The 14,544-nt window shown below is 39.7% G+C and overlaps 1 protein-coding gene across 1 annotated transcript in view; it reads left to right on the top strand.

The window, feature by feature from the left end:
- The first annotated feature begins 10,085 nt into the window (after positions 1-10,085).
- LOC126198652 (glutathione S-transferase D7-like) overlaps positions 10,086-14,544 on the top strand; it is an 87,608-nt gene continuing 83,149 nt past the window's right edge. Inside the window, exon 1 of the mRNA XM_049935122.1 lies at positions 10,086-10,242. The gene's annotated coding sequence lies outside the window, so the exon portion shown is untranslated. The remainder of the gene's footprint in view (positions 10,243-14,544) is intronic.

Below are 14,544 nucleotides of genomic sequence, written 5' to 3'. Positions count from 1 at the left end.
ATCAGTAACACAGATTTGTTTATTTTCTGCCATCTTCAATTATGATTATATCGGTCTTCACGATGAGTCTTATGACTATGAACCTTGTGCATAGGATTACAGACATCTAGATGGTTTTCCTAATATACACTTGTGTTCGGTAAATAATGGAATTTTTGGCTTATTTCAGTTCTTTTTGAAATTTCTTATACTACCATTACAAGCAGTAATGGCATTATTTGCAGATGGTGACTTTGAGCTGTGAAGTAGTTTTCAGATAACTGTAGGGTGAAGTTTTCCTAAATTATTTCCTTCCCCAAAAATCTTAAAACATCCTTTGTCTGCAGCTGTTATGATGCACCTCCCTTAGATGTACCATAATGAATGTTATATTATTTCTTCATTATAACATTGCTATATAATGCCCGCATCTCGTGGTCGTGCGGTAGCGTTCTCGCTTCCCACACCCGGGTTCGATTCCCGGCGGGGTCAGGGATTTTCTCTGCCTCGTGATGGCTGGGTGTTGTGTGATGTCCTTAGGTTAGTTAGATTTAAGTAGTTCTAAGTTCTAGGGGACTGATGACCATAGATGTTAAGTCCCATAGGGCTCAGAGCCATTTGAACCATTGCTACATAATGTCTCTCGTGTTGTGGGTTACTAGTTGGTTGCATTACATTAACCTGAGAAATTGTCCTTAATTTTTTAATATAGGTTCAGGTCTAGGTCTCTGCTTCTGCTGCATAATATTCCATAAAAAGAGGTCCTGGGTGTTACCATTAACTTTGACTGAAGAATTAACAATTTCTGTTCACAATCAGTGTTAATTTGTCTCTTCACATCTGAACAAACATGCTTCACAATTACTACACTTTTTGAAATACACAATGTAGAAAATGTTTCTTTATCACATCTTTCAAAACCTTCATCCAAAACTATCTGACAGCAAGCTGCGAGTACCCTGGATCAATTCCATGAAGTACAAAACCAAATTGTAACTCTGCTAATCCAACTCTGCTGCAGTTGGTGCCAAAGAACAGGTAGTCAATCAAATTAACATTAAGACAGCTTTTGTTATTGAAATTGCTTCTCATTTTTAATTTATATATTGCTTTCTGAAAATAACTATTTACTTAAGACGTGTACCCCAGATGGTTAATAACAAAGACTACAAGTTTTGAAAATATGAAAAATAGAAATTTCCTGTTATATTATAAATTTGATTGCATCATAAGACTGAATCTGCACCATTTCAGGAATTATGTGACTCGAAGCAGTAGACTGAGAGAAACATGTTGTTACTCTGTATCAAAAAGTGTGATTTGCATTGTACTTTGAACAACATCACACCGAACGAGGTGGCGCAGTCTTTAGCACACTGGACTCACATTCGGGAGGACAACGATTGAAACCCGGGTCCGGCCATCCAGATTTAGGTTTTCCGTGATTTCCCTAAATCGTTTCAAGCAAATGCCAGGATTGTTTCTTTGAAAGAGCATGGCTGACTTCCTTCCCCATCCTTCCCTAACCTGATGTGACCGATGACCTCAATGTTTAGTCCCTTTCCCCAAATCAAGCAACCAACCAACAATGTCACATGGCACTTCTTTGTATGTCATTGTTCAGGGCAATGTGTCTACAAGTAAGGGCATATGCTACATGTAAACTCAAGGGACTAACAGCAGAGCAGGTGTCTGTCCATCCAACATTGAAGCAATCAAAGCTGGAGCCGGTAGTTGCAAAATAAAATACGTGGTCACACATGTAGGGCAACAAAATGTTTCAGTCATTTAGGTTTGACAGAAGGAGACACATTAGGTGTTGACCTTCCAAACAGAATTCCATTACATGCAATACTCCATAAAATAAGAGACAATTTGTCCAATCCCAAGCTAAAGAAAATCCATATGGTGACTACAAAAAAGATTTACACGACACTGATCAGCATTAAAAATTTGTTCTGATGTCACAAGACATAAAGACTACGACACCAATTTAGAAGTTTGAATAAGTGAAAATAGTGCTAGCGATGGGCCTCATGTGTTGTTCTACAGGGTGACTCAAAAAAATGTTTACAAGCTGAAATGGCACATTGGCTGTACAGGGATCAGTAATCACATAGGAACTGGGGGTTACTAACACGACAAGACGGTGCAATGGGTCACGAGAGGGCATTGCTATACATTCATGGGCAGAGTGCACAGAGACCATCGCCATTCACACCACAGAAGCGCTGAAAGTAACATGGGTAGCTACACATACTGTGAAATGGCTGAGATGTATTTGATTTATTACATGGCCAACTACAATGGGTGAGAAGCCATGAGAGAGTATCATCTGAAACATCCTTGTAGAAAGTTGCTGTGCCACACATTATTTGCTGCCTTGCGTTGCACATTGTGCAAAACCAGTTCATTCAATGTTCACAAGCCGGATGCTGGTCGCCAATAAATAACAGACAGTTGCGGCAGAAGAAAGCATTCTTGAAAGGGTGCAGCATACTCTGTCAATAAGTACACAATGTGTATCCCACACCACTGATATCCCACAACCACTTGTCTGGTGCATTGTGCCCAGTGAATGACTGCGTCCCTTTCATTTCCAATGTGTACAGGTACTGGAACCGGGGGGACTATAAGTGCATGGGATTTATGCAGTGGTTTCTGCAGGAATCCACTGCAGACCAAAGATTCACAGCTATTTCCCTCTTCACTGTTGAGGCTCTGTACTCACTTCATGGTGTGATGAATGTTCACAACCTACATACGTGGATGGATGTGAACTCAATTGCTTCATGTAGCCATGCCTCACAATGCAAATTTACCCATAACAGATGGGCTGGCATTGTCAGAGAATGCTTAAATGGACCATACATTCTCCTGGACTGACTTGATGGTCACATGTATCTGTTTTCCTGCAAGAGGTTCTGCTAGATATGCTGAATGATGTTCCCATGCCTATTTGTAGCTGCATTTGATTCCAGTGTGACAATTTCAGCACGACAATTTCAGCAGACAAGTGAGGGCACATATGCAGGCAACCTTTCCCGGTTGCTGGATTGGTCATGGTGGGCCAGTTGTCATGGCCACCATGATCACCCAATCAATTTTTTCCTGTGGGGGTATGAAGCACCTGTTATACCACCGGAGGACCTAGTGGGTAGGATTTGTTGCTAGGATGTCTTTGAGTTACAAGAAGTATTTTTGAGAGGGTGTGCCATTCAATACAGTTTCAGTGTCAGATGTGTCTTGATACCTCTGGGCAAAACTTTTAGGAACTCCTGTAGTGGGTGTCCATTAGTAGCATGTGACTAAATAACTGCAACACCACCACATAGTATCCCCGAATGGCCTTTGCAGCCATTGGTTCCTATGATATTACAAATCCTTGTTGTGTACCTGATGTGCCATGTCACTTTGTAAATGTTCTTTTGAATCACTCTGTACCAGCCACTAGATACAAGCATCCAACGTCATCCACTGCCGAGCAAGGAAGATTTTCCCTTCATTGTTGTGAATAATGCTCAGTGTGAAATTCGGAAGAAGTAAGGTAGCGACCGTATTTGCATCAATGGAACTCATGGGACAAATGGTTATGGTTTTGAGTTAATTACACTTCTTCTGTTTTGCAACATGAGACAAGGTTTCCCTTGTGCTGTTCTTATTACAAAGAGAGTTAATCAAAAGATGCTATCATTTTTAATGAAATAAAGGCTGATGTAGAAAAATATGTCCTCAGATGTAGCCGAGTCATTTTATAATGCTGGGCTTTCACAGATGGAAGAACCAGTGACAAGACTGTATTTTTCATGGCACACTGAGAGAGCACGGGAAAAAATATGTGTACTAAAATCAAATTGAAGGAAACATAAGCTGAAGTTTATATGCTAGAGAGAAGTTCACAAGGAGGAGAAGTTATAGCTTCTGAGCATGTATTTCCTTCAGCACTGGAGTGACTAATTTCAGACTCTGTTCAGCTGAGTTTGGGTACTATCACCAAGAACTATTATTCTAAAAACAACAGGTTTTGAGCATTCTGTAGCAGATCCAGCAGCAATATTAATACAAACATGCATGTTGAAAGAATGCACCGAGCAATAAATTACATATATTTGCATGCCAAAAATGTGAAACATCTAGGCAAATCCATCCATAGTAAATAAACAAACAAACAAACATTGTCTGGGCCACCACTTTTTATTTGCTGACTATGAACACAACTGTTGACAAACTGAACTTTGCAAAGCAGATTGAGACCAGTAGTTGGGAAATAAAAAGTTGTGATCTAGACGGTGTTTGTTTTTTATTATAACAAAAGGCTCACAGCTCCAAAGACATGGCGTATGTTATGAAAAATCATGCATGCATAAACACTAAAATGACAGAGTTTGTGACATTCCTAAAACAGTGGGAAGGGGTCATTTTGACCCCACATAAAGTATTTTCATATTTGTCTTAAACAAGTATTTTGTTTTAGTATTCGTTAATCCAGATCTTTTTTTCTAGTAATCACAATAAATAGTTAACATGATAATTAATAATTATTTGTTTATTTCAACAACAAAATATCTTATAAATTTATTGTTGTTAATGCTAACATGTTTCCTTAATTGTAGATTTTCGTTTTTTAACTACTTGTACAACCTTCTAGACACATTTAGTATGGTTGGCCTGTATTACTTTAACATGTGTTGTGCACAAGGTTTTCTCTTGCTTTTCACTCAAGTAATTGGAATCTGCTAGATGCACTTAGCACAGGTGACTTCTATTCTACGCACACATTTTCCGCACATAGCTTTGTGGTTATTCATGCAGCTTTTGCTGCTCTTGTTGCCTTTGCAGAGGATGAGTTGGCACTTCCTCTGCTTTATAGGTGATTTCAGTCCCATATCCTCTTCCTTTGCCTGATGTTCTTGCTCTTTCATTCCCTTGAGTTCATTCACCAGCTGAAGAACTTCTCCCTTTCCTTTTTCCTGTTCGTTACTATGTTGTACATGACCCTTGCTTTATTGCTGCTGTGTCCAAGATAGTGCAGAAGACATGTATTGGCGATCTCCTACATGCAACCTTTGTAGTATATTTACGGTCATTTGATCAACCGTGTCCACCTCATTCATTGTTGCATTGTAGAATTTTTTGATTTCAGGTGTCTTCTTTCCGTCCTTGCTTGTTGCTACTTCAGCATGCAGTGTACTCGGAAGAATGACATTTTTGTTCTTCTTTCCTTGGTATACAGTCATGGTGCAGTCTGCATTGCCACTGTTGTGCAGGATGGTGGCAGAGCATTGGGCTTCCTTACTTCGGGGATTTCACAGTGGATCTTGCTCGTTACAACCAGAAATGAAGTTTTCTTTCCTTTGAGTTTCTTAGCAATCCGAAGGGACATAAAGAAGTTGTGTGTCATCACATTTCTTCCTTGATTTACAGATGGCTCACTGAAATGCAGAGCAAAGTACTCTTAAATGGCTGTTCTCACTATATGTATCCTCATTGCCAAGGCATGAGAAAGCATAATATATGTACTTTGTTGTTATATCGACAGCCAACCAGAATTTCAGATCATATTTGTCTGGTTTGTTGGACATGAACTGAATGAACCTGCATCTTGTTTTGCTTGGTAATAGTTGCTCATCAGTGGTTATTTTTTCTGCAAGGCAATAAGAACAAGTACTGTATTCAATGAACTTTTCCCAAATTTCAGATACAAGAGCGAATTTGTTGGATATTAGATGTTCCGCTCAGGTCGATTTTTCATGGAGATATCTGAGAAGCTTCTGAAATCTGTCCCTTGTCATAATGTCCTTGATAAAACTAGGCCCCCAAGAGTGCAACCATAGGTCATCCACAGACTTACCTTTTGTACAAATGACATCCCGAGCATACATTATGGCTATCAGTTTCTCCATTTTGTCAAGTGGTACTGTCAAAGTACACATTGTTTTTAGTATTTTTTGAGCATTTGATTCTGTTTTCTACTCCCCCCCCCCCAAGCGTAGCATTGCTTCTTCAAAAATAAGACGGAAGGCACTGGTGACAGAGTTGTCTACTCATTGGCAAGTGTAAGCTGTAGGACCTCTCTCCTTCAAAAAGTTCACAGCTGACCTTCTTCCAGGAGATGAAAAATTGGCGATCTCCCGCAGGTTCCATCCCTAGCAAATATCTTCGTAGACACATCCAACTGTGTCTGCTGTGATGAAAGACGTGATGTTTGACATGAATCTATCCTCTTCCACTGATTATTACTCGTTCACAATGTCTTCATCTTCTCATGTCTCAGGTACATAATCATCATCTTCATCAGTGAAGCCAATTTCCAATTCAACTTCAGAATTGTCTAAGAGATGTAACATTTGTTCATCAGAAAGTTCACGCTGACGATAGATTTTTGAAAACTTGTTTCACGGACAAAGACTATTACCTGAATGACACTATAGAAACTGTGATAGATTGGAATTTACACACGTCAAGTTGCAGCAATGAGCAGCAACTGCTCTGCATGGCTGCTGACTGTTGCCCCTTCATGTTGGATAATTTACATGTTTTCGGAACAGAAATTAGAGGCGGGTCAGCTTGACCCCTTCCATCGCTCTAGGTATATACAATGAAATGTCAAAGAAAATATAAATATTTTGTAAATCCTGATACATCATGTAAAGAGAAAAAATTAGTAAATCAATAATTATTAATAAATAATTAATTTCTTTAATAGAGTATACAAATTGGATATGACCACATAGAAAAAAGTATGACGACAGAGGTCATTTTGATAACTTCCGCTGTTCTGGTGTTAATGAGTCCCGTCAGAGAAATTACATGATACATACGTACATTAATCCTTGTTCCATAGATCATGAATATGACGTTTTGTAATTATGTGGAATGTGTCACTTTAACATAAGTTTTCTTTACACAAATACTTAATTTGTTTTTTTTACTACTTCATATCTAAGAATTCATCTACTGAGTAGAAGGAGTTGTCATCCAGAAATTCTTTTAATTTGCTTTTAAATGTTGGTTGGCTATCTGTCAGACTTTTAATACTATTTGGCAAATGATCAAAGATTTTTGTGGCAGCATAATTCACCCCTTTCTGTGCCAAAGTGAGATTTAATCTAGAATAGTGAGTATCATCCTTTCTACTAGTGTTGTAGTTATGCACTCCCCTGTTATTTTTGAATTTGGATGGGTTATTAATGACAAATTTCATAAGTGAATTTATATATTCTGAAGGTACTGTGAATATAGTGAGTTCCTTAAATAAATGTCTGCAAGGTGATCTTGGGTGGGCTCCAGCTATTATTCTGATTACATGCTTTTATGCAATGAATACCTTCTCTCTTGACGAATTGCCCCAAATATGATGCCATATGGGAGCAGTGAATGAAAATAGGCATAGTAGGCTAATTAAATGGTATGTTTATCACCAAAATTTGCAATAACCCTAATAGTATAAGTAGCTGAACCTAACCGTTTCAGCAGATCATTTATGTGTTTCTTCCAATTCAATTTCTCATCAATGCACACACCCAGAAATTGTGAGTATTCTGCCTTAGCAACAGGCTTCTGTTCATAGTCTGTATTTATCAATTGTGTTATGCCATTTACTGTACAGAATTGTATAAACTGTGTTTTCTCAAAATTTAGTGAGAGTCAATTTGCACAGAACCACTTAATAATTTTCTGAAAGACATTATTTGCAATTTCCTCAGCTGATTCTTGCTTCTTGGGTGTGATTACTATACTTGTATCATGAGTAAAAAGAACTAGCTTTGCATCTTCATGAATACAGAGTGGCAAGTAAACCTTTTGTGCACTGTCCCACTCATACCACAATACTTAAGTATATCTAGAAGAATTTCAAGATTCACACAATCAAAAGGCTTTGAGAGATCACAAAATATCCCAATGGGTGATGTCCGGTTATTCGATGCATTTAATATTTGATCAGTGAAAGCATACATAGCATTTCCTGTTGAAAAGCCTTTCTGAAAACATTTTGTTAGTAGGCCTACTTCATTTTTACAAATATGTGATGCTACTCTTGAGTACATTACTTTTTCAAGAATTTGGGATAAAGCTGTCAGACGTGAGATTGGGTGGTAGTTGTTAGCATCAGATCTATCCCCTTTTTTATGCAATGGTTTAACAATAGCGTATATCAATCTATCTGGAAAAATGCCCTGCTTCAGTGAGCTGCTACATATGTGGCTGAGAATCCTATGTATTTGTTGGGAACAAGCTTTTAGTACTATGTTGGAAATGCAATCAATTCCATGTGAGCTTTTACTTTTGAGTGAATTTCTTATTTTCCTAATTTCAGTAGGAGAGGTGGGTTGAATTTTATCAAATTGCATAGGTACTGCCTCTTCCATATACTGCCTTGCATTTTCTATTGAATAGCTGGATCCTATTTTCTCTACAACACTTAAAAATTATTATTAAAAATGTTTACTAATTCTTATTTCTTGTTAACAAACTTTTCATTGTGTTTGATAGAAAAACAGTCTTCCTGTGCTCTCGGTTGCCCTGTTTCCTTTTTCACAATAGTCCAAATTGTTTTAATTTTATTATCAGATGTGCTAATCTCAGACATAGTGCACATACTTCTGGACTTTTTAATAACTTTTCTTAATACAGTGCAGTAGTTTTTATAATGTTTCACTGTTTCACTATCATTACTCCTCCCAGCTATAAGATACATTTCCCTTTTCTGTTTACAAGATGGACTATTCTGACAAAGTGAAAACTCACAGGTAAACTCAATGGTATATGCAGAAAGCACAACTTAAGTGCAAAGTTGGATCATGAACACAGTAGGAGGAGGAAAAGTCTAGTTTGTACTATCTACTTCTGAGATGAATGTAACTTACTTCGTTCGGGAATATTTGCACAGCTTTAGCTGCAAATTGATTTGTACTGCATGTCAAGCCTTATTCCTCAATATACATGCTCCGATATCAGATGTGACATGTTTAAGAATATTCGTTGTGTCTGCCTGCAGAAAATAAGCCAGCCATCCAGTTCAGCATATGTCAATAAGTTTTGTACTGTTAATGATGACATCCAAAAAGATACATTAGACATGTGTGAAGAAGGGGTATCGGTAAGCCAGAAAGAAACCATGTTGTTCGAACTCAGCAGAGAAAACACGAGTATTGAGCAACAGATTTAAATCGTCAGAAATAGAAAATGAAGCAATAATTTGCTGATGCGATTGACACAATATCTTCTCCAAGGTAAATGGACGTTTTAAAATGCCATATGTCAAGCCTGAAAATTACATTAACTTTTGTTAACTCAGACATCAAACAATTGGCCCTTGCATTGTTGCCTTACGAAGGGGACAAAGTACATTAAAAAGGAGAAAAATAGTGCGCCACAACCATAAGGACTTCAGAAAATCATGTACAGGTGAGGCGCAAGACATTACTGTTTCTCTGTTATAAGAGTGCCAATGGAACTGACTTTTACACAATGCAGATTTATCTTATATAATTTTTTGTTTATAACGTTTCTTAGTGTTTTACAGTTCATATCGTAATTCTGCTTGTGCTATCATACTTCAGACAATGACATAAAAGATGTATATTTCCCTTTATAAATTTCAAAAACTAAAATTTACGCAGTACTGTTTTTTTCCTCTTTATTAAACTTTAATTTCCAGCTATACTCATAATTAAAGCAGTACAAAGCAACTTTAAGAAGTTCGAGTGCCATTGATATGTTAGCAGAAGATACTTTGACTAGGACGATTTTGAATTCATAGGTTGTCTCCAGCAGAGGAGGAGTATATAATACAGTAAGTAAACAATCTCATTTTTACAGTTGTATTTAATTTCAATGTTTTTATATATACTAAAAGTGGCATTAAAATGTAGTGATAGGATGTACGGATCCGGTCGCCTTCGTGTTGCGCCCCGGGTAAATTCCACTGAAGTTTGTACGTCCCGCCAAAGCTTGGCTTGCTTCGTGAACTTGGGCCTGTAGATGCTTGTCAGGTGCTAGACACAAGTCTGGTGCTGCCAGTAGCGGAGAAAATCGGCACTAGTGGAAAGATATTCATTTGTCTCCAAGCGCTGGTGCGTGTGTCACGTCAGCTATCATATGAGCACAAAACACACGGTTAATGTTGCCAGTACTGCAGAACAGAGTCGGCGCTGCCCTCCCCTCACCGCCTCCCTCCACAGATAAACTGCGCGGGCAAGGCGCGCCTCCTACCTATCCCGACAGCCACCGCGCGAACCGTGGACTTACCGTGATCAAACAGTAAGTACCAATAAACCCCTATTCTTCAAAGAATCTAACTTTTATAATAGCTTCAGACTTGTGATTACTTTACAGATGAGGCAGTATGTTACATTTTGACGTTACGCATGCAAACGCAAAAAAAATTAGAAAAGATTTGAAATTACCGGTATGTTTAAAGCTTAAAAGTCGCAAACTGCACTCATTGTCAAACACTGTGCGAGTATAGTCTGGAATTTGCGCACTGTTTTAAGCAAAAGTTAGTTTGTTAAGCATCTCAATATTTATGACGTTGTATCTCCTGAGCTATGTCTCGTACAATATTAATTTTGGAGGTATATTCAGTAGTATATGTGGGTATTGTCCACAAAATGTGTTGCGAGAGTTAGTAGTAAATAAGTAATTAAACTGATGCTAAAGTTTTACTGCATGAAAAACGAAAATGTAGTAATTGAAACTTTTTTCTTTCTTTCATCAATTTGAATGTGTGTGTGTGTGTGTGTGGGGGGGGGGGGGAGGAATGTGGGAGAGTGATAGCTAGAAGAAAAAAATCTGGGTGTTTACCCGCAGTGAGTTTATAATTCGCGCAAACGAAGTTGACCCTCCTCGCGGTGGCTGATGAGAGCGACTGTAAACGTGAAATGCCTTTACCGTCGCGGGAGAAACTGTGAATGTGAAATGCCTTTACCGTCGCAACCACCCGCGCCGCGCCAAGTGTCAGCTTGCGCGTGTAGTATCTGTCTCAAGACGCACATACAGTTTCTAACTACAGTGCAGGTATTACTGTGTTAAAACTTCAAGAATAGATTACACCTCTTAATGAGTGTATTATGACATTAGAGAGACCGTCTTCAACTGATACTGGATGCCATAATACGGGTTAGTCGTTTAGAAATATAGATCCTCTGCAGTGCGCTTCACAGCGGTCTTTTGAGTTCGTATGTAGATGTAGCCATAAAATTCAAATAAAACGTGTGGGATAATACGTACAGTACATATTACATAGTAATCCGACCTCTGTATGGAATGGAATTTCGCCGCAATTTCTGTGTCGCACGGTGAAACAGCGCGACACAATTTGGGAAAACCTGACCTACGCCAAGTTAAGTGGAAGAAATTAGGAACCTAACACCGCGGCCTTTGGTACTAGGGAATGAGAACACCGGCGTGTATGAACGTGTTCAGCATTGCAACATGGATGAAAACTTAAAACCAACATCGGTTGATGTGAGGGAAAAACAACAAATGGAAAAATAACGCCCAATCTGATCACCCAAGCAGCAGAGTCCGCGCAGAATACGGTGGCCGATGCACAGTGACCAATTTTCGTCCAAAGAGCAGGGGGAGCTCATTCGTTTGTTTGGAAGGGGAGGCCGAGACTGTCTGTTACCTTTCGGCCAATCGGCAGTGACTGAATCGAGGCGCACGCCGTGCAGTCTTTTTCAAACGATTTTATAGGAACTATTTGGTAAAAAAAAAATCATTCCCATTATTTCATTAATGGTCATGGTTATTTTGATATTTACACAGCAGAAAGACACTGCGTGAAATTCGAAAAAGTTTGCAATGAGAAACAGGGTCACAATGTATTTTGCATTTGGTGCATATTACATATTGTGTTGCTGCATATGACTTGTAGCTAACATACAGAATTTTTCTTTAGACTTGGGTCGATGTCTCTGTCACCAATCTCGAGAAAACTGATTTGGCTTAGCACTTAATAAACTTAATAAACCACTGTTTCAGAATTCTCTCGCAACAGCGTCTGCGCAGCATTTTATTGAGGTGAGACTGTGTCAACTCCACTGTGTTTTGGCAAAAGAAGCAAATTTTAACATGGCAACAAGAGAAATGTGTAGGTTTTAGTCAAAATTCACCACTCGTGACACTATTCTGAAAGTTGCAAATGGTTAACAAGCCAGGCGAAAATAAATCGTTGCATTTTAGGCGGAATTCTTTTTAGTACTAGCGAAAGCAGAGGTGACAGATATTTCTGAAAGGTCGCCTTGCAAATGTGAGAGTGGGGGATTTCCACTTAATAGTTACAAAAAATTGCAGTAGGCTTCGGTTTCGAACTCCACTTCCCCTCCAGCACTCGGCATTTCCCCTAAAGCACCAGTCCTCAGCCCCCACTACTACCACCCTCTCCACGCAAGCCCTGGTGACTGCGCATCTACTGTCCACGGTATTCTGCGCAGGCTCTACTCATTTATCAAAACCAGTTTCGGTACAAATCAATGGGGAGGGGTTTATAGAGAGCAGAAGATGTATGTGCTGACATTACATTCTGTAGTTCGTTGGTTTCTAAATGATTTTTTTAAGTGTGCTGCTTGAATTCCTCCTAGTCAACAGCAGCCCTGTGTTTAAATGAAAAGAGCTGCATTGAAGACCATCTGAGCCTCTTTTTGGAGACTCCTGGAACTAAAAGCTGTATGATAAATACACTACTGGTCATTAAAATTGCTACATCACGAAGATGACGTGCTACAGACGCGAAATTTAACCGACAGGAAGAAGATGCTGCGATATGCAAATGATAAGCTTTTCATAGCATTCTCACAAGGCTGGCGCCGGTGGCGACACCTACAACGTGCTGACACGAGGAAAGTTTCCAACCGATTTCTCATACACAAACAACAGTTGACCGGCGTTGCCTGGTGAAACGTTGTTGTGATGCCTCGTGTAAGGAGGAGAAATGCGTACCATCACGTTTCCGACTTTGATAAAGGTCGGATTGTAGCCTATCGCGGTTGCGGTTTATCGTATCGCGACATTGCTGCTCGCGTTGGTCGAGATCCAATGATTGTCAGCAGAATATGGAATCGGTGGGTTTAGGAAGGTAATACGGAACGCCGTGCTGGATCCCAACGGCCTCGTATCACTAGCAGTGGAGATGACAGGCATCTTATCCGCATGGCTGTAGCAGATCGTGCAGCCACGCCTCGATCCCTGAGTCAACAGATGGGGACGTTTGCAAGACAACAACCATCTGCACGAACAGTTCGACGATGTTTGCAGCAGCATGGGCTATCAGCTCGGAGACCATGGCTGCAGTTACCCTTGACGCTGCATCACAGACAGGAGCACCTGCGATGGTGTACTCAACGACGAACCTGGGTGCACGAATGGCAAAACATTTTTTTTTTTTCGGATGAATCTAGGTTCTGTTGTTACAGCATCATGATGGTCGCATCCGTGTTTGGCGACATGGCGGTGAACGCACATTGGAAGTGTGTATTCGTCATCGCCATACTGGCGTATCACCTGGCGTGATGGTATGGGGTGCTACTGATTAAACGTCTCGGTCACCTCTTGTTCGCAATGACGGCACTTTGCACAGTGGACGTTACATTTCAGATGTGTTACGACCCGTGGCTCTACCCTTCATTCGATCCCTGCCAAACCCTACATTTCAGCAGGTTAATGCACTACCGCATTGTGCAGGTCCTGTACGGGCCTTTCTGGATACAGAAAATGTTCGACTGCTGCCCTGGCCAGCACATTCTCCAGATCTCTCACCAATTGAAAACGTCTGGTCAATGGTGGCCGAGCAACTAGCTCGTCACAATACGTCAGTCACTACTTTTGATGAACTGTGGTATCGTGTTGAAGCTGCATGGGCAGCTGTACCTGTACACGCCATCCAAGCTCTGACTCAATGCCCAGGCGTATCAAGGCCGTTATTACGGCCAGAGGTGGTTGTTTTGGGTATTGATTTCTCAGGATCTATGCACCCGAATTGCGTGAAAATGTAATCACATGTCAGTTCTAGTATAATATATTTGTCCAATGAATACCCGTTTATCATCTGCATTTCTTCTTGGTATAGCAATTTTAATGGCCAATAGTGTAAATAATAATCCAAATCTATTCATTCAGACTCATGCATTTCTCAGCTGAGACATTTGTAATGCAGAAAATAATCTTTCCTTCATTGTGAGAAGTGATATGGAAATTGGGAATAGTGTATAGCTGAATAATTCCAGATCATCTGCTACCAACAATTGCCCTACATTCTCCGTTGAACAGAAATTTCTTTACTCCAAAAACTATCAGTAATAATAACGGAGTCCCAAAAAATTAGCGCTCGTCCTTTCCTGATCAGTTCCTCAACTCAGATCCAGACTGGAAGAAGAGGAGTGTAAAATGACGTTGGAGGATTAAGAGAGATTAGAACGTCACTGCTTCTTAGTGGTTTGCCGAAATCCACAACAGCCCTCAGTAACGAGATTACATCTCTGCTTGGTGAAAACTGCGAGACATTGTCGAATAAAATGGTTTGTCGTTCTTTTGGAATTTTTCGGAATAAATGAGTCTTTTTAA

The sequence above is a fragment of the Schistocerca nitens genome, chromosome 8 (assembly GCF_023898315.1).
Source record: "Schistocerca nitens isolate TAMUIC-IGC-003100 chromosome 8, iqSchNite1.1, whole genome shotgun sequence".
NCBI classification, from domain to species: Eukaryota; Metazoa; Arthropoda; class Insecta; order Orthoptera; family Acrididae; genus Schistocerca; species Schistocerca nitens.
The sequence above is the reverse complement of the archived record's forward strand: the minus strand, read 5'-3'. Positions and strand labels throughout refer to the sequence as shown.